Below are 27,286 nucleotides of genomic sequence, written 5' to 3'. Positions count from 1 at the left end.
CATTCTCGGTCTGCTATAGCTAATATTGTGACCTCTCTGAAAGACGGACCTGCTTAAAATTCTCTTCCCATCATGACTGGGATCAAGTCCAATGTTCTTAACATGGCTTACCCAGCTCATAAACATGTGATGAGGCCCCTGCTTAATTCTCATTAATTCTCATGCCTTTTATTTTGTAAACCCTAGGTGTGACAGCTCCTCTCCTGACAGCTCTACTTTCTACCGTTACTCTCTACCAATACAAAACTTCTTTTAGTTCCATGAAAGGGCCATGCTTTTCTTGTCTCTTGGCCTAGGAGCATGCTGTTCTTCTGCCAGCAACTTTCTTCACCCATCGCCACAGGATGACTCCTCTATCTTTCCATGAAAAGTCTAGGTCTGGGTTATGTACCCTTCCCAAAGGGCACCCCAGACACCCAACAGTTCTTCCAGTCCAGACTCACCACACTGTGTGGTAACATCCTCATCGCTCAGTTGTGCTCCCGACAGACTATAAGCTCCAGGAGGGCAGAGGCCGCACTTTACTTGTTCACTACTATACACTCAGTACCTGGGAAATATTAGTTGATTGAAGAATGACTGTGGTAATCTGTTCCATTGGTGGCTTCCAGTTAACCATGTCTTCTGGCATTTACATCTTGTGTGGTCCCCTCCATTAAATTTGGGTTTTAACCAACAGAATGCTGCAGGAGTGACACCCTGCCACTTGTGCTTTTGTGATCCTAGCCACCAGTAAAAAGCCCTATGACCTTGCTGAGACCCTGAAGAGACCACATGGAGAGGCCACTTGAAGGCAAGGGGTCCTAACTCTACCTCGAAAGAGAAGCCCAGTCATCCCTGTTTCCCAACTGAGTCTTGACCAGATAACTTGCCACAAGACTGACTACAGGCAAGAATAGCAGAAGAGCTACCCAGCTGAGCCCATCCCAGATTGTAGAATTTTAAGCAAGTAAAAAGACTCATGTTGTAAGCCACTAAAATTCTAGGGGGGTTCTTACATAGCAATATGTAACTGTGATAAACTAAATATATGAATAAAAGGGAATAAAAAATTACTTCACAGAATAAGTTTCATGCAAAGACACATAAATTTCTCTAAGAAATATTTATAAGAACTAGCAGATTCAAGAAAATAGCAAAAGAACTAAAAGGAAATAGAGGAACTCATACCGCCAGCTTTCATTTACATTACATCACATTTTTCTTCTGTCATTTTCTTTGGTTTTAAGATATTATCCAATGAAAAGATATTCCTACTCTTTTGTGACAAAGAGATTCCAGGTTTGACATTAAAGTTGAGAAATCCAACCAAGGAGGGAATTGAACATTAATACACAAATGGAAGCTGCGTAGAATCCCATGGCCGACCTATCCCTGCTGTTCCATTTCCTTTTACTCCCCAACAGAGCAGACCTACAGCTGTGGATGAGGGGAGAACTGGAACACTGTTACTGGGCACCAAATGTTCAGTTCAGTGTGAAAAATCCATCACCACCTAAAGATGAGAATGGCTAATTTTTATACAGACAGTTAATGACTTGTCAGTGAACTAGTAAAAATAGACAGCTACTCAGTGCCTTTAACCCAGACATCCAATTAGTTACACTATATACATATGCACATACACTCCCTAGAGATAGCTGATACATAGTTATATAGTCCAGAATATTTTCTGGATAGATTATATTTTGAATCCTAAATATTAGCTATCAACATTAGCATGCACATCTCAGAATGAGGAGAAACACTGCTAAATTGACACTGGCTTGATGGAAACTTGGACTGCTCCTTCTAACAGTTGCTTTTCTTTCAAAAAGAAAAAATCGTTATGTAAGAACTATGGCCTAAGCAAAGTATCTGTATTTTGTTAAAAAAAAAAAAAACCAAAAACCATAAAACAAAATGCCAAGAATATTTTTTAACAGATTATACTGGACTAATAATGCTTTGAAATTTCTGAATGATGTTTAGTAGGTAAAATTATCAATCTATTTTTAGAATACAGCATGCCTCTTAAAACTACCTCCAATTAATACATTTTTATGTGTTGGATATTCAAAGTAAAGAAGTGAATTCGGGAACAAGCCAGGAGCTTGAATGCTGCATGCTTGGGAAGGGAAGAATCAGTTCCCAGGGTTTTCAAAGCTTCAGACACTAAGTGAGAGAAAAACAGTCCACAGCATAAACAATGTCCTGTCCACTAGTGAAACTGAACATGAATCCTATTAAACATGGCTGAGAGCAAAAGCTAGACTTAAAAAATGAGAAATAGCTCCTATTTTTTTTTCCTCCCTAGATGTGTTGGGTCTGCTGGGGAAACAGTTCCACCTTGTCCACTCACTGCTTGAGGCACAGTGTATCAAGCAGGGAGGGTGTGACGTTACTGGTGAGGGCAGCAGGTTGGCTGAGCAATCAGAAAAAGGGACCTACTTCATGACTGTCGGGGGTGGGTGGGGAAAACCATTCCCACTGCACCTATGGTTGATGGAAGTGTATGACAGTGGACTGGATCAGACCGTCTGCCTTGAATCTTGGCTCAACCATGTTCTAGCTGTGGACTGGAGTTGCTTACTCACTCTGTGTCTCAGTTTCCTCCACTCTAAAAGAAGGTTACCAGCAGTGCCACTCTCATAGCATTGTCAAGAGGACTGAGTGCAATACACGTAAAGCCTGGGACAGAACAAGTGCGTGATATATACTGTTATTACAATCAGGCAACAACCAATGACACTTAGGGCTGGGGGTGGAAAGCACCTGACAGGCTGGAACTGAAGTCAAGAGGGACGAGGGGCCTGTCCAAAGCCTCACAGCCTAGAAGGCATCTCACTCTCTTCCCTGCCTGGCACTGCAGTCCAGTTCGCAGCAGACTGATTCACCCATCCTTTGAATCCCAAGGCATAGCTGATCACTTGGTGCTGGGGTTGCAGAAGTGACTTGAACTAGGACAGCTGCAGCAGGCAGGCCAGCGTGTGGCAGGCAGACCTGCCTGAGGGGCAGCCTGACCCGGCAGGCAGGTGTGAATTAGGGTAGGAGGCCATGAGCTCAGAGCTGGGTGGAGATGGGACTGAGGCAAGGGTAATTTTATGAAAACATAAACCATATTCTATCACCCACTGGCAAAAAGCCTATTACATTAAGATCCTCAGAGACCTCAGGGAGCACCTGCCCTTGCCTACATCTCTGGCGTGGCCCCCACCTCTCTCCCCACAGTCACACTCCCGCTCTGTCTTTTCTGGGACTTGTCCAGCATGCTTTCCTCAGGGCCTTTGCACCAGGCCTGCCCTTGGCCTGACGCACACTTCACCAGGTATCATGCATCTGTCTCCTTGTCATTCGCATCTCAGCTCTAGAAGCACTGCCCTCCCTTGACCGCCATGTCTCAAGCATATTCCCATCATTCTTCATCCCATCAGGCTGTCTGCGTTTTTCACAGCCCTCGTCACTATCTTAATTTATCTGTGCAAGCATCTGTTTGTTTCCTGTGTGTTTCTCCCTTCCAGAACATAAACTCCACTGAGACAAGGACCTTGCCTTAAGCAAGCCTCAACAGTGAGCACTTAATAAATGTTTGTTGAATGAAAAGATGAAGCAAAAACAGGTTACAGGGGAGTGAGGACGAGCAAGGGTAACCATCTTGGAGAGCTGGGTTCAACTCCATGGGTCAGTGGGTGTGCGATGCCTGGGTGGGTGTGACTGCCTTAAAGACCAGAGGCAGGACATGGTGCTTATCCTGAAGAGGAGGAAAATCCCTGGAAGAAAAGAACAGATGAAGTGACTCTTCCTTCATCCTCCTGGGACAGCACAGGACTGTAGAAGGGGAGGTGCTCTGGCTGCAGAGCACCTCCCCTTGCCCCAAGTTGATAGAGTCATCCCTCCAAACATATGTGGGGTTGGTTCCAGAAGACCAAAATCCTTGGATGTTCAAGTCCCTTATACGAAATGGTACAGTATTTGCATAAAACCTATACATATCCTTCAGTATATATTTTTTTTTTGAAATGGAGTTTCACTCTTGTTACCCAGGCTGGAGTACAATGGCGTGATCTCGGCTCACCGCAACCTCCGCCTCCTGGGTTCAGGCAATTCTCCTGCCTCGGCCTCCTGAGTAGCTGGGATTACAGGCACACGCCACTGTGCCCAGCTAATTTTTTGTATTTTTAGTAGAGACGGGGTTTCACCATGTTGACCAGGATGGTCTCGATCTCTTGACCTCGTGATCCACCCGCCTCAGCCTCCCAAAGTGCTGGGATTACAGGCGTGAGCCACTGCGCCCGGCCCCCTTCAGTATATTTTAAATCATCGCTAGATTACTTGTAATACCTAATGTAAATGCTATCTGAATGGTTGTTACACTATACTGTTCAGGGAATAAGGACTAGAGAATGTCCGTACATGTTCAGTACAGGCAATGATCATAGGCTTAACAACACTTTCTATCCTCCCCTGGTTGGATCTGTGGATGTAGTACAGAATCAGCTTTCCCCCATACATCAGTGAGGCCTGAATTCATAACTCTTCCCCTGGATTGGTGGTCTAGACTGTTAGCCTCTAGAGGACAAGATATGGGTCAGCTGGACCTTCGATCAGTGCTGAAGAGAATCTAGCAGAGGCCTAGTCCTAGTCCTATAAACAGTTTAGTTTACCATGCACAGAATTACAACTATGTGCAACCAAGTAGAGCTAATCTGAGCCCTGAAATAGGGTGGCCAGACATGTGAGGTTCCAATAAGTATTTCTATCTTCATTTTATGTTTGATTTCCAGCCCGTCAGGGCAGCAACCCCAGATGAGTCAAACCAGAGTCGTAAACATGCTTTCTCCAAAGGGAATGAGAGGGCTGCTTGGACCAGAAGCCTCTGCACAGGAGACCCAGAAGCAAAACAAATAAAGAATATGGTCCCTACTAATAGTCTTTTGGCATTCATCAGCCTACTGTCTTATTTTGAAAGATTTTTCCAGAAAGTATTCAGGATATGAGAACACGAATGCAACACCTTTAACTAGTGTTGGTAAAACATTTATAGATTCCTAATTACTTAGATTTCATTTCTAGGAAAAATACCTCCGCTTTACAAAATTAATGTTTAAATTTTAACATCAGTGGGAGATTAGGCAGTAGAGAAGTTAGAGACAGACTGAAAGGGGAACAAAAACCATTTCTTTATAAACGTGCCATTTCAATAATTTCCTTCCCCAAGAATTAGGTCAGGAGTGAAGAGAGGGTGGGAGAAAACAAGGTCCAGAGGACCTTCTATGGGGATTGGGGCCACAGTTGAGGCTTTGTGAGCAAGGTCGTGCTCTAGAAAAAGTCACTTTCCTGACCTGAATTTAGGAGTAAATGCCCCGTGCCTCCAGTTTACAAGTTACCAGATAACCACGACCCAAACCTCCAAGGGTTGCAGAGGAGAAACACAGGTAAAGGTTTCACTTGGCAGAGAAGAAACCAATAAAACATTTTCCCTTCAAAGCTCTTGGCTGATGTTTCAGCCAGCCATTAACAGTCTTGATTTTAACAGACCAGAGAGAAAGATTACAATAAATGTGGGAACATTACGGTCCCCTCCACACCCCCCCCCACCCCCTCCCCCCACCTCTCCGCTACAGTTTCCACAGGCTTGAAGCTTCCTGGGGAAAAAGACAAAGTGGCGTTTGGCCTCAGGAGAGAAGCACTTTACTTTATCAGGATTTTTCTGTGAAGTTCCCCAAACCCACTGACACGCCCTTGCCATAGCATGGAAAAGCAAATTGCATGAGGGATTCCAGATATGAAAGTCACCCTGGGAGGAATACAGAGGAACACGCATGCAGATTTTTTCTCTTTTTCCATTTACCACTACCAAGCTCTTCTATTTTGGGTGAGCTCGGCAGCACAAGTGCCTTGGATAATCTAGAAATTGCTTCCATATGCGGGCACAGGAAAGAATGTACGCACTAGCTGCCTGAGAAGGAAGCTCTGGGCAGCCTCTTTTTCCTGCCAGAAAATGCTGCTCAGGCCTGACAACCACAAGGCATCTGAGCCAAAGGATATCAGAGGAAGCAGCTCTAACCTCCCCAATTTATGGATGAGGAAACCGAGGTCCAAGGCCTCACAGACAGTGACAGAGCTGGCACTAGAACCTGGAGCTCTCTGGCTTCATCCCAAGTCAGGTACTCTCTTTCCCTCTCCTCCCTGCAAATTCCTGCTTCCCTCTCCAAACAGAACCACCTTCTCTCTGTCCCTCACCCTCTGTCTCTCACACACACATACACACCCACACACACGTACACATGTGCACACATGCAAAGTGCTTGAATGAAGGGACCCAATCTAATTTAGTACAGCAGCAGCATGAGTAGTTGGAGTCTGAAGCGCCAGCCCTTGGGGCAGGACAATCAGAACAGAGCTTGCTTTTGGGAAAGCCAGCCCAGAGGGTATGGAGGAGCTCATTCACTCTCTGCACTGGGACCTTCGCCAGAGTCTCCAGGGCCCCAAGACCACTCCTCAGCCTCAATGCCCCCTTAGAGCTGGGTTGGTCCAGGATTTAAAACAAAGACTCCATTTAGGATCCAACATAGAGTGGTCTGCCAGTACCCTCATCTCTACAGAAACCTACCACACAGAAACTTGGGGTGACTTAAGCCTGAATCACATCATCTTGAACTGTTGACCCAAGTGGGAAAACTCAGTGCAGTTTCAAATGAGCAGTAGGGGAAAGCCAGAATGCTCTCTCTTGTGTTCCGCAGTGACCAGAGTGGGGCTTAGCCCACACCACTTTGATTTCTTGTCTCTAGGCCAGGAGCTAGGGCAAGCTGTCCCAGAGCCTACTTACAAGTCAAACCAGAAAAATCTCAATCTTTAAAGGCTTGCTCTGAGGAGGACCTGAAACCCAGAAGGGGTCTGCAGTTCTGCTATATAACCTGAACCCTTCTGGGTCTTTCTTTTTCTTATTTTTAATTTTTAAATAGAAACAAGGTCTTGCTATATTGCCCAGGCTGGTCTCAAACGCGTGGGCTCAAGTATTCCTTTGGCCGTGGCCTCCTAAAGTGCTGGGATTACAGGCACGAGCCACCATGCCAGGCCTGGATCTTTCTTATCTATCCCGCCCTATCCTATATTACATTAATGTTTTATTAACATTAGAAATATTTTACTAACAATACCACTATAGATGATTGGATTATTACCAGTCTAGTTGCAAATACAAGTATTAATCAGGTAACATGGTCTTTCAATACAGATTTATTGAATCTTCATTATAGAGGAGACACAGACCTAGGATACAGTGTTGCATATATCCCTATAAATATGGTTTCTCCTTTTAGAGAACTCAGAATGAAGCAGCCAAGGTTCCCTGCATGATTCTGATTTTTTGCTCCTATCGTACAAGGAAGCAAACACCTCAACTATGAGCAACCATAGACCAGGGTCTGTGTCTCATTCATGTCTGGACAATGCATCACAGACACTCAACTGTTTTCTGTCTGAGCAGAGTTAAGACTCAGCCTCCTAATTCCTCCATCACTATCTCCTCTACTCTCTTCCCTGGCTTTCATCACCATTACCACCTCAACAACTCTGAGCGATTGACATTTTATGAGACCAACATCATCCTGTTACCAAAACCCGGCAGAGACCTAACAAGAAAAGAAAACTTCAGGCCAATATCCATGATGAACATAGATGCAAAAATCTTCAATAAAATACTGGCAAGCCGATTGCAACAGCACATCAAAAACCTTATCCATCATGATCAAGTAGGATTCATCCCGGGGATGCAAGGCTGGTTCAACATATGCAAGTCTATAAACGTAATTCACCACATAAACTGAACCAAAAACAAAAACCACATGATTATCTCAATGGATGCAGAGAAGGCATTTGACAAAATTCAACAGCCCTTTATGCTAAAAGCCCTCAATAAACTCGGTATCGGTGGAACGTATCTCAAAGTAATAAAAGCTATTTACAACAAACCAACAGCCAATATCATACTGACTGGGCAAAAACTGGAAGCATTCCCTTTGAAATCTGGCACTAGACAAGGATGCCCTCTCTCAGCACTCCTATTCAATATAGTACTGGAAGTTCTAGCTAGAGCAATCAGGCAAGGAAAAGAAATAAAGAATATTCAAATAGGAAAGGTGGAAGCCAAATTGTCACTATTTGCAGATGACATGATAGTATACCTAGAAGACCCCATCGCCTCAGCCCAAAAACTCCTGAAACTGATAAGCAACTTCAGCAAAGTCTCAGGATATAAAATCAATGTGCAAAAATCACAAGCATTCCTATACACCAATAACAGACTGCAAGAGAGCCAAATCAAGAACGAACTGCCATTCACAATTGCTACAAAAAGAATAAAATACCTTGGAATATAACTCACAAGGATGTAAGGGACCTCTTCAAGGAAAACTACAAACCACTGTTCAACGAAATCAGAGAGGACACAAACAGATGGAGAAACATTCCATGTTCATGGTTAGGAAGAATTAATATCGTGAAAATGGCTATACTGCCCAAAGTAATTTACAGAATCAATGCTATCCCCATCAAGCTACCATTGACTTTCTTCACAGAACTGGAAAAAACCACCATGAACTTCATATGGAACCAAAAGAGAGCCCGCATAGCCAAGTCAATTCTAAGCAAAAAGAACACAGCGGGGGGCATCACACTACCGGATTTCAAACTATACTACAAGGCTACAGTAATCAAAACAGCATGGTACTGGTACCAAAACAGAGATATAGACCAATGGAACAGAACAGAGGCATCGGAGGCAACACAGCATATCTACAACCATACAATCTTTGATAAACCTGACAAAACAAGCAATGGGGAAAGGACTCCCTGTTTAATAAATGGTGTTGGGAAAACTGGCTAGCCATGTGCAGAAAGCAGAAACTGGACCCCTTCCTGACACCCTACACTAAAATTAACTCCAGATGGATTAAAGACTTAAGCATAAGACCTGGCACCATAAAAACCCTAAAAGAAAATCTAGGCAAAACCATTCAGGACATAGGAGTAGGCAAGGACTTCATGACCAAAACACCAAAAGCATTGGCAACAAAAGCCAAAATAGACAAATGGGACCTAATCAAACTCCACAGCTTCTGCACGGCAAAAGAAACAGTCACTAGAGTGAATCAGCATCGAACAGAATGGGAAAAAATGTCTGCAGTTTACCCATCTGACAAAGGGCTGATATCCAGAATTTACAAAGAACCCAAACAGATTTACAGGAAAAAAACAAACAAGCCCATTCAAAAATGGGCAAAGGATATGAACAGACACTTTACAAAAGAAGACATACATGAGGCCAACAAGCATATGAAAAAATGCTCATCATCACTGGTCATTAGAGAGATGCAAATCAAAACCAAATTGAGATACCATCTCACGCCAGTTAGAATGGTGATCATTAAAAAATCTGGAGACAACAGATGCTGGAGAGGATGTGAAGAAATAGGAACATTTTTACAATGTTGGTGGGAGTGTAAACTAGTTCAACCATTGTGGAAGACAGTGTGGCGATTCCTCAAGGCCTTAAAAATAGAAATTCCATTTGACCCAACAATCCCATTACTGGGTATATATCCAAAGGACTATAAATCGTTCTACTATAAGGACACATGCACACAAATGTTCATTGCAGCACTGTTTACAATAGCAAAGACCTGGAACCAACCCAAATGCCCATCGATGATAGACTGGATTGGGAAAAATGTGGCACATATACACCATGGAATATTATGCAGCAATAAAAAATGATGAGTTCGTGTTGTTTGCAGGGACATGGATGAATCTGGAGAACATCATTCTCAGCAAACTGACACAAGAACAGAAAATAAAATACCGCATATTCTCACTCATAGGTGGGTGACGAAAAATGAGAACACGTGGACACAGGGAAGGGAGTACCAAACACTGGGGTCTATTGGGGGGAAGAGGGGAGGGACAGCGGGGTGGGTGGGGGAGCTGGGGAGGGATAGCCTGGGGAGAAATGCCAAATGTGGGTGAAGGGGAGGAAGGCAGCAAAACACACTGCCATGTGTGTACCTATGCAAATGTCTTGCATGTTCTGCACATGTACCCCAAAACCTAAAATGCAATAAAAAAAAAACTGAGCGATTGAAAGATTAGGAAACACCATTTCTAGGATCATGAAACCTGTGTCACTGGATCTCCTGCAGAAATTGGCCAGAGCTACAATGAGACTGGCTTCTACATGCCTGACACATTTCTAGTTAAATAAGTATTTTTCAAAATGCAAATTGCTACCCATTCTTTGGACATCAAATCACTTCAGTGGGTTGCAACCAGCATTTTATTTTTAATAGAATAGAAGAGAAAATGTGTTACATTTGGTAAACATGGAAATTTGTTTTTAAAAAAACTTTTGTTTCTGTTTATCTATCTTGTATGTACTGGGTCTCAATGAAAAATGTATTTCTTACCGCAGGTCATGACCAATAAAGGTTCAGAACCCTGGTTCAGACAATGTGTCTTTCTACAAAGGACTCTGCTCAGAGAGTCTCCTTTCTAGATACTGCATGCAGACAAATTGCCACCCTTCATGTCTGTCATTTGAGTGGAGGAATGGGGCTCTTCTCTGAGCACGCTTCTTTTGGTTGTTGTTTAAATTCTAACCCATACCACTGTAGCTTCTTACATTTTCTCTCTTAAAAATATTTTGCGTGAGGTGCGGGGGACTCATGCCTGTAATCCTAGCACTTTGGGAGGCTGAGGCAAGAAGATTACTTAAGCCCAAGAGTTTGAGACCAGCCTGGGCAGCACAGTAAGACCTCATCTCTGCAAAACTTAAAAACTTAGCTGGGCATGGTGGCATGTGCCTGTAGTCCTAGCTACTTGGGAAGCTGAGGCAGGATTCCTTAGCTGTAAGGGAGCTATGATTGTGCCACTGCACTCCGGCCTACGTGACACAGTGAGATCTTGTCTTAAAAAAAAAAAAAAAAAATTACTCTGGCAAGAGTTGAAGGTATCCACCATTGTCTGCTTAACCAGCCCCAGGAATCTATACCATATATGGTTCCTTGCTTGTGGACTGAGTTTATTCCTTACAGTTTTTCTGTCTTGGGCCCTTTTGATGTACCTTAGGGGGTAAAAAAGGAGGAACTCACTGGATGGTCTTATGCAACCAGGGTGAGTTACAGCACACCCTGCCCTCTAGTTCCTTAAGCAAGCAAGCCATTACTGGTTTCATGAGAGTCCATTTGTTTATGCTGGAGCTGGGACAGTAAGTTCAGAAGGTAAAGCCCATTCTGCACACAGCTGAGTGCCTGGCCTACCTACTACAGGCTCCTCCACATTCCTTGACCACAAAGAAGGAAAGCTGGAGGCCACTCTCTGCACCATCCAGGTTTAAGGCAATAGCCTGTAACATGCCCAGGAGCCTGGCTTTGCAGGAAGCTGGCTAATTCTGGCACAGAATGCTCATTGGTGGGATGTGTCTCCTAAACTGCCATTTTAATCAAGGACAAGGCAGGGAGACCACAGACATGGGAATCAGAAACTTCTCAATTTGAATCCTAGATCTGCCTCTAGTTTCTTGTTTAATTCAAGAAGGGTCCAACACAAAGAGATCCCTTTGCCCTCTGACCAAGAACAATGTTCCATGGATTTGAGGCTGAGTCTTGTAAGCAGCTGCACTCCCTGAAAACCTTGCTGTATCAGATCGAGTTTAAGAATGCAGTTTTTTTTTAGCTTCTGCTCCTCTACGCTTTTTATTCTGTCCTTCTCTGGGCTTGAAAAGATGACCAGATAAACTGCCAGCAGAGCGCTCACCACGGGGACGGACAGTGAGCAAGGCCCAAAGGCAGGGAAGGAATAAAGCATTTCCCACTCACAAACAGTCTACCAAGTATGGCACACTCTTTTGGGGACTGGTCACCATCTCTGCAGGAGTTGTGAAGAATTCCCCTCATGTTTCTTCTCAGGCCTTACAGTTTCAATTCCCCCAAAATGCTCTTCCTGTGGGTGGGGTCATGCAAGATCAGGGCTGAAATTAGTCCCAGGCCAATGACACTTGACAGCCCCTCCCACCTCCACCCCCCACCCCACCCCCACTCCCGCCCCGGGCTGTTTTGAGACCTGTAGCTCAGAGGTAAGAACACTGCTCTGGACCCCCTTCCAGCCCTAGGTTTCTGTCTCTATCTGATAAAGAGCTGATCTCCTCTCCAATCTTGCCTGTGAGGATCCCCAGTCATTGACTGCAGGTACAAAGGTTATCTGTGGTCAACCTGTGGCTCTGATCCTAGGGGGCAAATCCTGCCCAGGTTGCTGGTGATTCAGAGCACCTGGAAGGGAGGCCTCTGTAGGCTGGGGTGGGTGGGTGGGGGAGGGGGAGAGGGAGAGGGGGTGGAGCGGTGGAGGGCTTAAAATCTCCCTCCCAGCAGCCTAGCAAGAGCCCTGCAGCTTGCCAGGAGGCTGAGCTGCCTAAAGACTGCTCTCCGCAGCAGGTTTTGAGACACATTTTTCTTTATGGAAAGGAAGTAGCCATTTCCCTCCTCCCCCTGAACTCTGCTATAAACTCAGCTAGTTTGATTCTCTCACCCCCAAAACTACTAGAGCCAGTCGTTACTGGAGACAGGTATCTGCTCTTTTACCTGGGACTGTCCCGAAGGCAGGGGCTGTGCAGGGGAAACTCCACAGGACCACCACCTTGCTAAGCACCCTCCCCAGCCTCCATCTTGCTGTTTGTGCCTGAAGGAGCTTTCCAGCTGCATCTCTCACCTCTTTAAGGCACTGTTAACCTTGGTCCTACCCAGTAAAGAAACAGATTGTTCTGTTTTGCCTATAATTTAATAAGAAAATCATCTATGGAACATTTTATGCAATCTCAGGTGGGAGAAGAGAATCAGACTGAAACCCAGCAGGCCTGTGTTCCTGTCTCATCTCTGCTGTCAACTGGCCATTAGCCTTGGCCAAACCACCTGACTTCTCTGGGTTCTGTCTCTTTACCTGCAAAATGCAAGGTTGGGCAAAATGATCTTCACTTTGCTTCCCTGCTCTAATGTTCTGGGATGTTACATTTTTTTAGTTAAAAGGAAAAAGGGTGTGTATTTTTCAGTTGAGTATTATATTCCTTCTCTACCAGTTGAATGTAACTTATTATTCTTGAAAACATAATGTGACACTAGTCAGTGCCACCAGTTTTAGGCAGCATTTGTGGCACTCGCCAAAGATTTTCTTCCTCATTAAAGACCTCTGAAGTCTTAGGGGATATTTAGAATGCATGTCTATGATGGGTATCAGGTGTCAGTGTGGATGATTCAACACCTGACCCAAAATACCCCACAAAGAGCTGATGGGTGGATCAGCAGTCAGCTGTCACTGCTTCTCGCTGTCCTTTCCACAGCAGGTCGGTGGTCCTAACCAGAAGCACGCATGCAACAAACAGAGGGACATGAAGAACATCTGGGTCAGTGGCCAGTCAGCTGCCTGAACAAAGCTGGGGCCACCTAGGTCCTTTTAACTGAACATCCTTGACCAAAGAAGCAGGAGGGCCTCATGGTTCAGAGGGTGCTGAAGCCACCCTCTCTGGACTGAGTCTTGACCTTGCTGTGTGAAACTGGGCCAACTGATTACCCTCAAATTCCTCACCTGTAAATGGAAACAATAATGGTGCCTGCCTTAGAGGGTGGTTATGTGGGTTCAATAAGTTATTTAGAGCATTTAGAATTTCACCTGGTAAATAGTAAACAATGTTGTTATTAACGTTAGTTCTCCAAAAATGATTACTGGAAATCTAAATAGGAATAATTCATCTGTGACTTCTATGGCCATGGCAAAGTACTGCTGAGTGGTACCCAGGCAGACAAGAAATTAGGAAACAGCACCCAGACAGTGAATCCAGATGAAGACTCCTTACATTCCCATGCATTCCTGAGAAGTAAGTAAAATTTTGGTAAATTATTTTTGGAATTCCGTTGACCTCCAATATAAGGGAAGAAGTGCTCTATTTCTAGACCTGTTTCATTGTGGTCAATAGTTACTAACATTTCAGTGTTCCAGAATTCTTATGTAGTTAATAAACCATTAAAACAAAACTTGAGATGACTGCTCTAAAGGACACATGATTTCATTCAGCTGGTACTTTTTAGGCACCAGGTATATGCCAAGCATACACTTGTCACTGGCAATAAAGAGGGTAAATTGCTGCATTTCTCTGCTATCAAATAGTTCACAATCTAATGGAGAGACAGATACTCAATACACCATTAAAGAAATTAAATGTTGGAGCTGGGTGCAGTGGCTCACACCTGTAGTCCCAGCTATTTGGGAGGCTGAAGACTGCTTCAGGCCAGGTATTCATAATCTGCTTGGCCAATATAGAAAGACTCCATCGCCACAAAAATGAAAAAATGTTAGCTGAGCATGGTGGCATGTGCCTGCAGTCCCAGCTACTCGGGAAGCTGAGGGAGGAGGATCATTTGAGCCCAAGAGTTTGAGACTGCAGTGAGTTATGATTGTGTCACTACATTCCCGCCTGGGTGACAGTGTGAGACACTACTTCAAAAATAAATAAACTTTAAAAATAATTTTAAAAAGAAATGAACTGTCATGCTGGAGAGGAGTGGGGAAGGGTTTCAAAAAAGGTGACATGAACTAAGATATAAGACATGACAAAGAGTTTTCAAGGTGGGGAGGGGAGAGCATTCTTGCAATGATAAGCCAGAGATGGGCCTCCTCTTATCTCTGTTTCCTAATGAGTTTTCCTAAAGGCAGACCCTAGCTTAGTCCAGCACACTGAGTTCCTGGCACCGCCAGGAGTCCAACCCAGCAGCCTCACAGAGGAAGATTAGGAGCCCTTGCTCTTCACTCCCTGCCCCCATCCCACTGATGGGGTCTTTCCCTGCAGCTCAAAACCACCAGATTCTTTTTCTTATTTCACTACTGGCCTCTGCATCCTCCCCATCACCAGGAACCTCCTCCCTTTTCCTCTCCCCATCTGTGTTGCTAGGACCAGTGCTGACAGGGAGCAGAGGGAAAGCTTCTATTAGGATTCTACTATGTTTTCTTGGGCATCTAAGCTAGAACTCAGAAAGCCCTTGTCACAATCCTATCTACAAAGGATAACTGGGTTGTTGAGGGCACTCGTCCTGAAGTTCAGCTTCCCAGGTAGACAAGTTGGTCTAATCTCTCTGCAAGGCAGAAAGTCCACAGGGGAACCATTGACCAGTGTGTTGGTCCAGGATCTTTCCATGCACAAAAAGAGGCCTGTAATGTTAGTACCAATCTCGAGGAGCAAGAGCAGTGCACAGTTCCTGCTGGCTGGCTGCCATCCAGCATGGTCTGCTGCTGAGCCAAAACAGCAATGTGTTGTTCCTTAGACCACAACTAAGAATTACAAACAGGAGGCTCAACCAGCAAAGGCCACAGCCACCAACCAACACTCAGGTCAGACCTCTCAATGGCAATGCCCTGCATTAAGTATTTGTACTCACTCTCAGGAATCACTGCCATCATCATGAATGCCCTCCAAAGCACTTAGAGTCACCTGCTTAGGCATACGATGTTTGGTCTGAGACTATACAAAGTGTTCATTAGTGAGTCAAGATGACCTCTGCCTTCCATGAAGCTACAAAGGCTGACACATAAAATGAACGGCAATACATTGCCTTTTCCAAGGAAGTCTGGAATTGGTGCTTCCTGGTTATATCTGAAGTGCTCCTTAAAGGGATAAGTCAATGACATATGTGCACGTGTGCAGATGCAACTGTGTGTGGTAGATGGTGAGGACAGATGGTTTCAGGGTTACGCACTAATGCAGAATAAGGGTGAATATAAAGGATGCGTGTTTACATATAGTGAGGTAGTGTGATTTTTATTGGATGTGAATAAAACAAAATCTGCCCGGTGTACCTGGATAGCATCTAGCTCAAATTCCATTTCCAAAAATACTATTGCCAAAAAAAAAAAGTGCAATAGAAAAAGTTCAGTGTTTCAGCAAATATTTCTTCTTTAGCAGGTATACAATGGGATTCAAGTATAAACAAAGAACTCCATTGAGTTTGCTAAAATATAAATTGATCTTTATATATTTCACATACACTATTTTAGCTAAATGAGAAATGTGATGGATATATACTTCTTTCCCTTATTAAATACTTAGTCAAAAACAGGGATGGTAAATTATCAGGCTCTGGCTCCTCAGACCTCTGAATGACAGGTCACAACACTGACCACTGCATTGTTAAGATGGACCTTACGTGGAGATGTTAATGGTGTGTCCCATCAGAGGCATCACAGACATGCTGGTCGCCATCTTCTCCCTGTTCCTGCAGATTCTCTACTTCAGTATACTGTTGTTGTCAAGGCCATCTGACTACTAGACAACACAGCTGGGATTAGCTACAACTGGTGAACTCCTTGTTTACTGCCCTTTTCATGTTACCTTTCTGCCTTTGACAGAGCACACAATGCACAAGAAATCCAGTAAACGAGCTGGTCAATATCAGGTCTTAACCTGAAAGTAACAATTTTTTAAGATAGTTTCACAAACTCTCAGAATCGATGGACATCCCAAACCAGGCACTGTGTGAAGGTGGGCGAGGGGAGATCAGCCTTCAGGGATCAGCATTTGGGGGCCTCAAAAAGATGCAAGTTTTTACAAATTCCAGTACCAAAACCATGGTATGCAGCAAGAGAAAAGGTGCCAACTGGCCCTGGATCCTCACTATGCCCCCTCACTGGCTAAAACATGATGCAGCTTCCTATCAAGGTGAGCTCTACATCACAGCAAGACAGGCACTTGGACTTGCTAGTTGAGGCAGGCAGATTTCTGGCCTTGAAAGTGACCTACCTCCATTTTTAAGTAGTGGAGCGTTTAGAATCCCCTAGAATTCGATCCCATATGGGACTCAGGGTCTACAGATTTTCCTGTTCTCATCAGACCTCCTGCTGCATCATACTGAAGTCTCCGTAACACTGCCTGCTTAGAGCTATACAAACAGAGCTTCATTCCATAAATTCAATCAGCTCCCATGGACCTCTGGGATCTGCATAAGGACATATCATCTCAAGGAACTCCTCTGACCATGCTATGTCAGAACTTCAGCTTCAGTCTCGCTTGGGAACTTCTGTCTTCTCTCTGATTCAGTGTGGCTCCCTCTAGTCAGACACATCCGTTTGCCTGCCTGGTCTGTGGCGTTCTTCCCAGCATGGGGCCCTTGGCTTGTTTCAATCCTGGATGTTTGGCAGAATGTACACACTTATCTTTCACGGAGCACTGATCTGGGCAATTCACCCTCATTCAAGGGACCCAGCCCTTAGAGGGTAAAACTCTGATAAGTTCTTTTTAAAACAGGACTTCCTTTTGTGAATCTTCCTAACTTTGAAAACACTAACATTAAAAAAAAGAGTAACACTTTATTATGGCAAACATCAAGGACTCACAGGGTTTCTTAATTTTCAGTTCCAACTTCTGTTGCCCAAATGCAATCTTTTTGACATCTGTGTCAGGTTAGTTACAAAGCTCTATTATTCTGGGCTGTACAATGTTGGCCCAACCTACCAAAATGCAAGAAATTTTGCTGATTGATTTAGTTATTCTGTTCCTATAAATGAATCCAGTTGTACAACTGTTTCTGATTAACCAAAATACTGCTGGAGTTATATACAAATAATTTTATAATGAACTCAGCAATGGCAAGGACATGAGAAGCAGAACCTAAACTCACCTCCCAGAAAAACAAGCAGGAGCAATGAGCACAAGGGCTTTCAACAACAGTCCAGGTTTAAATTCCTATCTGCTATGATTCACTTTTTCCTCTTTATGTAATTCAGCATAACTTATAACTAACGCTCTCAAAGAACCTTTGCCTTCAGATTTTTGGATTCAAGAGACAAACTCAGCTTTGCAGTCTTAAAACTCCTTTAAAATTTCCCGTCTTTGTATTTTGTAAGTTTCTGTTTTTCTCATTAAAACATTTATATTTCCTGAGACAATTTCTTAAATAATGCACTTTTAGAAGAGGAAAATTGGGATTGAAAGGTCTACATTTACTTTACTATAAATAGAAATCAAGTGTTTTGTTTCATTTCAATACAGAACAATTAAGCTCTGTGAGTCTAGCCATGAGCTTTTCTTTTTCAGTTCCAGAAGACAAATCATACGTATTATGATTGAGAAATTAGACAATTAAGGAAAAGACAGGCATGAATAATTCAAGTAAGTGATTTTTTTTTAAATGTAGAGACAGTGACAAGTGCTCCCTAAAGAAAACTTGAAACAAAACAGGAAAAAGAGATTATAAGGTTTGTACTTCTAAAATGAATTATGCTGTATGTTTGTACTTCTAAAATGAAAGATATGGGGAAACAGATATTTTCAAATAGTGTCAGTGAGACTGTGAATTACTACAGCTTTTGAAAGTAATACTACTTTAGAGACTGTGACAAAAATAAAAGCTTCTGTAAGTTGGCAGGTTCAAATACACACATACACCCATGCACACACACACACAAGCAGGGATGTTTCAAGAACTGCTGTAGTAGAAGAAAACTTGAAACAATATGAATAGTTAAATAAATTGTGGAATATTAAGCAGCCATGCCATAAATGAGTTTTTTATTCTGGAGGGAATGTCTATGATGCTATATTATATTAAACAAAATTGTGGCATAATTTATTAATATGTAATATAATTCTATTTTTTAGGAGAAAAAAGCTATATATGTGCATATATACTTGTACATAGTTACATAAGCAAGGAGAACGTGCAAGAATTGATAATATTGCTTACTTCAAAGGGTTAGACTTTAAGGGAGATAGGAGAAAATTTATTAACTTGTCTTTATGTTTCCATTTTACTTGTCTTCTTTATAGCAAGTACATATACTTTTGTAATCTGAACAAATTTACAACTACAATATGATTTTAATTTTTATCTACTTATTTTTTTTAAGAGACGGGTTTCACTCTGCCACCCATGCTGGAGTGCAATAGCATGATCATAGCTTACTATAACCTTAAATTCCTGGGCTCAAGTGATCCTTGCACTTCAGCCTCCCAAGTAGCTAGGACTACAGGCATATGCCACCATGCCTGGCTAATTTTTTAACTTGTATGTTTTTTGTAGAGACAGAGTCCACTATGTTGCCCAAGCTGGTCTCAACCTCCTGAATTCAAGGGATCCTACTGCCTCAGCTTCTCAAAGTGCTGGAATTACAGGTGTGAGCCACCATTCTTGCTCAACAGTACAATATAATTTTTAGAGTGATAAAGGGTCACATTTTCAGCAAAGAAGCAAAGACTATGAATTACAAATACTGAGCACCTGGACTTGTGGTTAACAAAAACCTTTTCCAAGTTCTAAAAGACAATATGCTGTTTTTGTTTGTTTCTTCTGTGTGTTGGGGAGCGGGAAGTGGGGGCATGAAGGAAGGGGTGGGAGGGTGGGCTGGAAGAGTTGGGAGGATGGGCATGAAGGAGTAGGGAAGTGATGTTACCTAATTTCTTCTTGGGTTCCCTTCTTTCCTTTCCCTTTCCCCCTTTCTTTCCTTCCTTCCTTCCTTCCTTTCATTATATTTTTTTGAAACAGAGTCTCACTCTGTCACCCAAGCTGGTTATTACTATTTTCTTGGAAACATGGTCTCACTCTGTCACCCAGGCTGGAGTCCAGTGGCACGATCATGGCTCACGTGCAGCCTCAACCTCCCAGGCACAGCGATCCTCACACCTCAGCCTCCTGAGTAGCTGAGCTACAGGCACATAGCACCATGCCTGGCTTTTTTGGGGTTTTTTTTGCTATTTTTGTAGCGATGGGGTCCCACTATGTTGCCCAGGCTGGTCTCAAACTCCTGGGCTCAAGCAATCCTCAGCCTTCTGAAGTGCTGGGATTGTAGGCATGAGCCATAACAGCTGGCTGCTTTTATTATTTTTAAGGAACATATAATAATTTTACATATTTATGGGATACAGTGTGATATTTTTCTTTCTTTTTTTTTGTTTTTGAGACAGGGTCTCACTGTTGCCTAGGCTGGAGTGAAGTGGTACAATCATGGTTTAACTTCCCTGGGCTTGAGTGATCCACCTCAGTCTCCCAAGCAGTTAGGATTATAGGTGTGCACCATAACATCCAGCTAATGTTTGCATTTTGTGTAGAGACAGGGTTTTACTATGTTGCCCAAGCTGTTCTTGAACTCCTGGGCTCAAGCCATCTTCCCACCTTGGCCTCCCAAAGTGCTGCGATTACAGGAGTGAGCCACCACACCCGGTCTTGCTTAGACATTTCTCGGGTTTTATACCTCTTCTCAGCCAAAGCAAGGGGTGTAAAACTCCTGGACGAAAGAGTTTCAACTTCCTTTTGTGGAAGTGAACCAGACATAGGTATTAGACCAGAAAACATTGCTTCCTAGGTTCTACAATAATAATTTCTACCTTCCCCACAAGAACAAAAGACTCCCACTTCTTAATTTTTAGAATCATGGTTATTTTTTAATTTGGAAGATATAAAAAACTAATTATATATATGAATTTTAAAAGTCACATTGTGGCCAGGCATGATGGCTCACACCTGTAATTCTAGCCCTCTGGGTGATGAGGCGGAAGGATCCATCAAGCCCAGGAATTCAAGACCAGGGGACAACAAAGGAAGACCCCATCTCCACAACAAAACGAAACAAAACAAAACAGGGCACGGTGGTGCACACCAGTAATCCCAGCTTACTTGGGAGGCTAAGGTAGGAGGATCACTTAGGCCCGGGAAGTCGAGGCTGCAGTGACCTGATGGCACCACAGTACTCCAGCTTAGGTGACAAAATGAGAACCTGTCTTAAAAAAAGGTCATATTTTATATACATATAAACTTCAACAGAGTAGGCTTTATATATATTTATATATATATAGGTTTTATATATATATAATATATATAGTTTTATATATATAGGTTTATATATATATTATATATATAGGTTTTATATCTATATTATATATCTATATTATATATATATGTTTTTTATCTATATTATATATAGATAATATATATAATATATATAGGTCTTATATATATATTATTTTATATATATAAAAGTTTTTTATCTATATTATATATAGATAATATATATAATATTATATATAGGTCTTATATATATTTTATATATATTTATAAAATAATATACATATATAAAACATATATATATAAAACCTATATATATTATTTTATATATATATAAGACCTCTATATAATATATAAAACCTATATATAATATACATATATAAAACACATTATATAGTTTTATATATGTATATTATATATGTAATTATACATATACATATATATTATATATAATATACATATATAAAACATATATATATAAAACATATATATATATGATTGTATGTATATATATACATTTATATATATATCACTCATTGTGAAGTGTACATATATACTCATTATATATGTATATTATATATATGTAATTATACATATATATTATATATATAATAATATACATATATAAAACATATATATAAAACCTATATATATATATATAAGGTTGTATGTGTATATATATATATATATACATTTATATATGTATATCACTCATTGTGAAGGACCACTCTTAGGATCAAATTTGTTTCCTAGCATCTTCAGAAACCAGATACAGTTCTGCCAAACAAACATCTGTTTGGCTTTCATGAAAAATTCACTCAAATCTTATAGAGTGGAAGAAATAAACCATCCTTTAACAAACACTGACAACTTACTATACCAGAATCTACTATTTTGAAATAATACAAAAATGATTTTCTAAAAAAGTGATTGTCTTGAAAGAGCTTACAATCTAACAAGGATGACGAGATGCCTGCAAGTGACTGCAATACAGGATAGGGTGAATTTCAAGCCACAGGTCAAGTCCAGAACAATGGCAATGCAAACTGACTAAGAGAAGGCAGAATTGGCAAATATAGACAAGAACATCTTGGCTCTTGTCAAGAAGCACGTTCTTATAATGTGAACCGTGCCTATCAAGCTTCTAAACTACTGAAATTTGTAGGTAATTGTGTCTCCTGTTAATTTTAGCAACATTCTCCTTTTAACTATTAGTGAAGTCTATTATTTCGACTTTTCAGCAAGTAATCATGACCAATCTGAAGATTCTTATCGGATTCAACATACAAAGGAAGAGAAAGGGCACTGTGGAGGGGAGAAATGGCAATGCAACAGCATAGGACAGGCAAATACAGTTTAGCTGGAACCCAGTATATGAATAGTAGTGCATAATAAAGCTGACGGTGAAATTGAAGGTTAAAGGTGTGATTTTGGAATCAGACTGCTCCAAGTTTGAATACTAGCTCTGTCACTAACTGTGTGACCCTGGGAAAGTTACCTAACTTCTCTAAGCCTCAGGTTCCACATAAATAAATAGAACCTACCTCTCAGGGCTGGTGAATATCAAATGACTCAAATACCATATAGTAAGTGATAATGTTAAACAAAGAAGGGGAAAGAGGGAGGGAGAATAAAAGGAAGAAAGAAAGGAAAGGAAGATATTTCTATATGCTTGGGCCAGATCATAGAAAGCTTTGAAGAATTTCATTCACTTAAATTAATATAATTGAGAGAAAAGAAAATTAAAAGAAGAAATTTAGTTTTAATTTTGCTGGAAAGATGGCTTATTAGAAGAGGAAATATATATATAACCATAGTAAGCAATGCTAAAATGTTACATAGCAACATGTTCCTTCATTGTGAACCCTGCTTATCAAGGCTAACAAAAATTGTAGCTGATTGTATCTCCTGTTCAGCTACATTTTTATTTTATTAACCATTAGCATAGTCTATTATTTTTGACTTCTCAAAAATATTTGTGACCTGCAGTCTATGTAATGCTGAGCATGCTTCCCAGGACTCAAAGTTTCTGCTCTCTGGCCACAAGAAGCAGCAGTGGTACCCTCGCCCCATGGCTTGGGTGCTGCAGTTGTGACCAAAGAAACTTGGCCTGCGCTGGGGCCAAGTGTTATTGGGTGTTTTACGTCGACATCTCACGCCATCTAATCCACTGTCATCTCCACACTGATGATGGCCACTGTGTGACTGCCACCACACGTTAACCTGGTATTTCCCAGTGTCAAAGGGCCAGGAAAGTGACAAGTCTTGTGTCACCCTTTATCTGTCCTGACAGTCTCAACAGAGTAAGTTTTACTAGGTAAGCAGATACTGCAGGCTGGCAGCCCCTCAATAACAAGATTCTTTTCAGTGAGATCTCTCCTTCTTGGGGGCTGTGAATATATGAGATGACTGCATGAAACGCTCGGTAATTCTATGTTAATTTACATCAAAAGCAGTTTCTGTATTTAGGCTTTTTTGGTATTTACCTATGGAGAAAGGAATATCCAACAGTGTTTTGTTCAGGCTAACACTGATAGTAATATACTAATGCTAATAATAAGAATAGTCCACCAAGACTGAGCAGCAACACAGTCCCAGATAATCTGCTAAATAATTAACATGCATGACCTTACCTGACCCTTAGAACAATCCTTCTATTGAAGGGTTATTACTCTCATTTCAAAAGTGAAGACACAAAGAATTTGTAAGAGATAGTGATGGGACTGGCCCGTGCTTTAGCCATTGGCAAAGTCTGCCCTTGGGTAGCACATCAGCATCACCTGAGGAAGTCTTCAAAACACTTCCCGGGCCTCACCCCAGACTTACAGAATCAAGCTTTTATAAGCTTCTCATCACACCTGTGGCTAAGGATTAGCACACTAGTTAAGGTGTGTTACGCAGAATAGCATCACTCAACTAACTCAATTCTTATCGGATTCAACATACAAAGGAAGAGAAGCTTTGGTACACCTAGAGTTTTCATTACTCAAAACTAGACAAGGGACAGACTTAAGTTATTTTGACTTGATCTACATACCTATAACACCTACAGAGTGAGGAACAACGGACAAATGTCTGCCCTAGCAAACAAAAGTTAGGGCTGAGTGAGGACGTATTCATCTGTCACAGGGAGGTGAAACCTAAACTGTTCCTCAATTGAGGCAGAGATGGTGGGACATGATGTGAATGTGCTTATTAATCTTTTGATGCCTGGCATACAGTAAACACTTAATAAATATTTGTTAAGTGGAGAAATGAATGAAGGGCTGCCTCCATCCAGTTGGACGCCTCTGAATTCCCTGTATTTGGTCTGTACCTTTTTCACCTTATTTACCAAATTCTGCCTGCATTCCTGCTGTTTGAAACTGTGTGTCATTTCTACCAGAAAGTTAGCACTCAGGTGCAGACTTCATCTCTTTCTGAGCTACGTCTTCCTTTCTACCCACCTACCTAGCACAGAGTATAGCTAGAACCTCTAGCAGGGACCTGAGATGCTCAATGAGTATCTGGCTTGATTCCAACTGTGACCTGATTCTATGTGGGTCCCTGCTAGCCACAAGGCATAAATAAGCCTACCAAGCCTACAAGAACCATGGTATAATTGTGGATTGCTGGGAAACAGCAGCAGAGAGACCTCTGTGCAGAAACCATTAAGAATTCAGTAGACTGCATTGGAGGGAAGGCTTCAGGAAGACCACAGCCCTGGGAGTTAAATGCCAAATGTCAGATGCTTGAAAGCGAAGGGGTTATAGCAAAAAATAAAAGGCACTTTTGTTTCATTTATTCTCTCAGTATGTGTTGTGGAAACCACCTATGTTCCTAAAATTACAACCATAGTTAGAAACACCTTGAAATAGGAAAGATAATGACACAGACCCAGTAATGAATACTGTCTGCTAAAAGGGGTTCATGTCTGGCCATAGCACCTGAGACAGTAAATGTACAAGGTCAGGGCATACTACCCTCTCTTCACCACCCACCCTTCTGCCCATTATAGTTTTTGTGTCTTGGTGCTATGCTACACACTGCATGGTATTTGGATAGTATCTGTATCACGCTGCTTTTGCTGCTTCCTTCACACCCCTTTATCCTACATGATCCTCATACCCTGTAGTGGACGAAGAGCAAAGATTATCAACCCCATTTCTTGGATGAGGTAAATGAGGCTCAAATTGCATGATATGACTAAGGGCACCAGAAAGTTGGTGAATATATTAAAGACAATTTGTAAAATGAACATATCCCCCCAGCTGGCATGAATTTCCCCAGCTGGAAATAATCTCATTCTCTTTAAATATCCCGGAATTTGATCTTACCTTGCTTACAAATCTCTTTGCACTACATCACACAACCTAAAAGAGTGATGTTTTCATGGAGCCAAAGATATGACAGGGGTTGGTAGGTCCCAGGAAGGAAGATAATATTACTGAACTAGTTTCATAACATCTACAGAGTTTAGTCTGAACATTTCTATTCAACAGGTAATAGGCTCTCACAGGTGGCTGGGGGTTTAGACTATAGCACCTCCAGGTCTTGGAGAAACGCAGCCTTGTGGGGCTGACAGGGTCAGGTAGACACACACAGTCACAGTAGAAGGCAGTGTTGTGTGCACTGGAAAGGGATTAAGAGGCAGAGTGCTGACAGCCTATCAAGGGGTTTCTCATCTCAAGAAGTTATTACAAAAAGGTGATTTACAAACTAAAGTAGAACATTTCTTGGTGTTATTTTATCCATTACAAAAATAAGCAGTTTTGATAACGAAAAAACCTACCAACGACTCAAAATGAAGCTACAGTATTGTTTTGCAATTGCTTTGGGAAGCTGGCAAAAGAAAACCCACCCAACGTGGAATATGTTCACGGGCTCTGCGGCTGCACCCTCCTCGAGTCTGAGGCTACATGCAGCCAGGGATGGGGGAATGGGAGTGAGGAGCGGTCCAGAGGGGGTAGAACGGACACACGCTTTTCAGTGAAAGGGACCAAGTCCACTTGGTCACTGAGCCAACTTGAAAGGCTTCCCAGAGAACTCAGTAAGGCCAGGAGCCCGTGGCTGAAGAAGGAATATTCCAATTTAAGCAGGACCAGAAGACCTCGCCAGGATGAGTTCCTCACACAGCCACACCCTTTGTTAATCGCAAAGACCTCAAAGTCCAACCACCAGTGATCTGACTTGGAGCTTTTAGCGATTAACAAAAGCTCACAGCGACTGGGTCAGCTGCTTTCCCTTACATTCGCAACGTTAACAGTTCTTTCTTTAAAAAGAAAAGTGTGTGTAGTGGAAAAAGGTAGGGGACGCGAGACTGCAGTGAAGCTGTCTGGAGAGTTCGGGGGAGCACCCCCCTCAACCATCCCCACTCGTGGTGAAAAGTCGTGACGGGGACTGGCCGTGCCTCTGAGGCCGACGCAGACCCCTAACGCGCCAGTCTACACGGACCTGGAGCAAGCGGGCGGCCCGGGAGCGCCGGGAGGGAGGCGGGCTGGAGCGCGGGAGGGGCACGGTTCCCACAGCCAGGCAGGCGGGCGGTGCCAGAGCTTGAGTCGGCCCCAGGGGATGCCCGAACGTCCCCCTCCGTCCTAGGTGGGGTGTAGGTGCGGCCCCAGGACATCGCCGCGAAGCCCCTACTCGGGAACTACGGAGATAGTGGGTCTCGAGCCCCAACGGGCGGCCCTGGGTCCGCGGAGCCCAGCGGTGCGCCCAGCCCAAGGCGCGGGACCCCGGCAGTCCACCGCCCCTTCCTCCCGGGGCCATCGGCCAGAGCAGAACGCGCGGACCACGGGCCCGGAATCGCGCCCACCGCTCTCAGGGGACGCGGCCTCGACGTCCCCGGCCGCCCCGCCCGCATCACCGTTCCAAGCGGCGCTTCTGAGCCCCGCCATCGAGCCCAGCCCCACCCGGTGTCCCCCCCCCGGGACCCCGGAACCCCGGTCGCGCCAGACGCGACGCGTCCCTTACCGCACAGCGGCTCCGGACGACTCCACTGCCCCGCGCCGCGCGGGGCATTTTTTCTGGGAAACTTCTCCCGGGGTCCGCAGGGCTGAGCCGGGCGGGCAGGAAAAGCTCTCAGCGCCGGGAGGCTGCGACCATCCGGGAACTTCGCCGAGATGTGGGCCCTCCCCCTCGGCGCCCCGGCCCCCCCCCGCCGCCCCGCCACATGTGGACGCGCCGCGAGGCCCCGCCGGCTCGCGCCCTGCCCTCCGCCCGCCCGCCCGCCCGCCCCGCAGGCAATGGGGCTCCGCGCCCGCAGCCTCGGCCGGCAGAGGAGCGCGGCGGGGCGTGATTGTCGGGGCTGGAGTCAGTGGTTTCCCCCGTCCCGCTCCCCTGCGGGGCGAGGGGGCCGAGGCCAGGGCGCCTGGGACAGGAGTTTGCAGAGGAGAGGGAACTGGAAGGGGAGTAGCTCAGGGCCTTTCCCCTCAACCCTTGAATCCTCTCTACCTCCTCGT

General features: G+C 43.4%; 1 protein-coding gene across 2 annotated transcripts in view; it reads right to left on the bottom strand.

Annotated features, from left to right (window-relative positions):
- The window catches only part of WIPF1 (WAS/WASL interacting protein family member 1), a 124,384-nt gene extending 97,443 nt beyond the window's left edge, over nt 1-26,941 (bottom strand). For both annotated transcript variants that reach the window (XM_035304509.3, XM_035304507.3), the window contains exon 1: nt 26,799-26,941. The gene's annotated coding sequence lies outside the window, so the exon portion shown is untranslated. The remainder of the gene's footprint in view (nt 1-26,798) is intronic.
- Between the last annotated feature and the right edge of the window lie 345 nt (nt 26,942-27,286).

This window comes from Callithrix jacchus, chromosome 6, assembly GCF_049354715.1.
Source record: "Callithrix jacchus isolate 240 chromosome 6, calJac240_pri, whole genome shotgun sequence".
In the NCBI taxonomy this organism is placed as follows: Eukaryota; Metazoa; Chordata; class Mammalia; order Primates; family Cebidae; genus Callithrix; species Callithrix jacchus.
The sequence above is the reverse complement of the archived record's forward strand: the minus strand, read 5'-3'. Positions and strand labels throughout refer to the sequence as shown.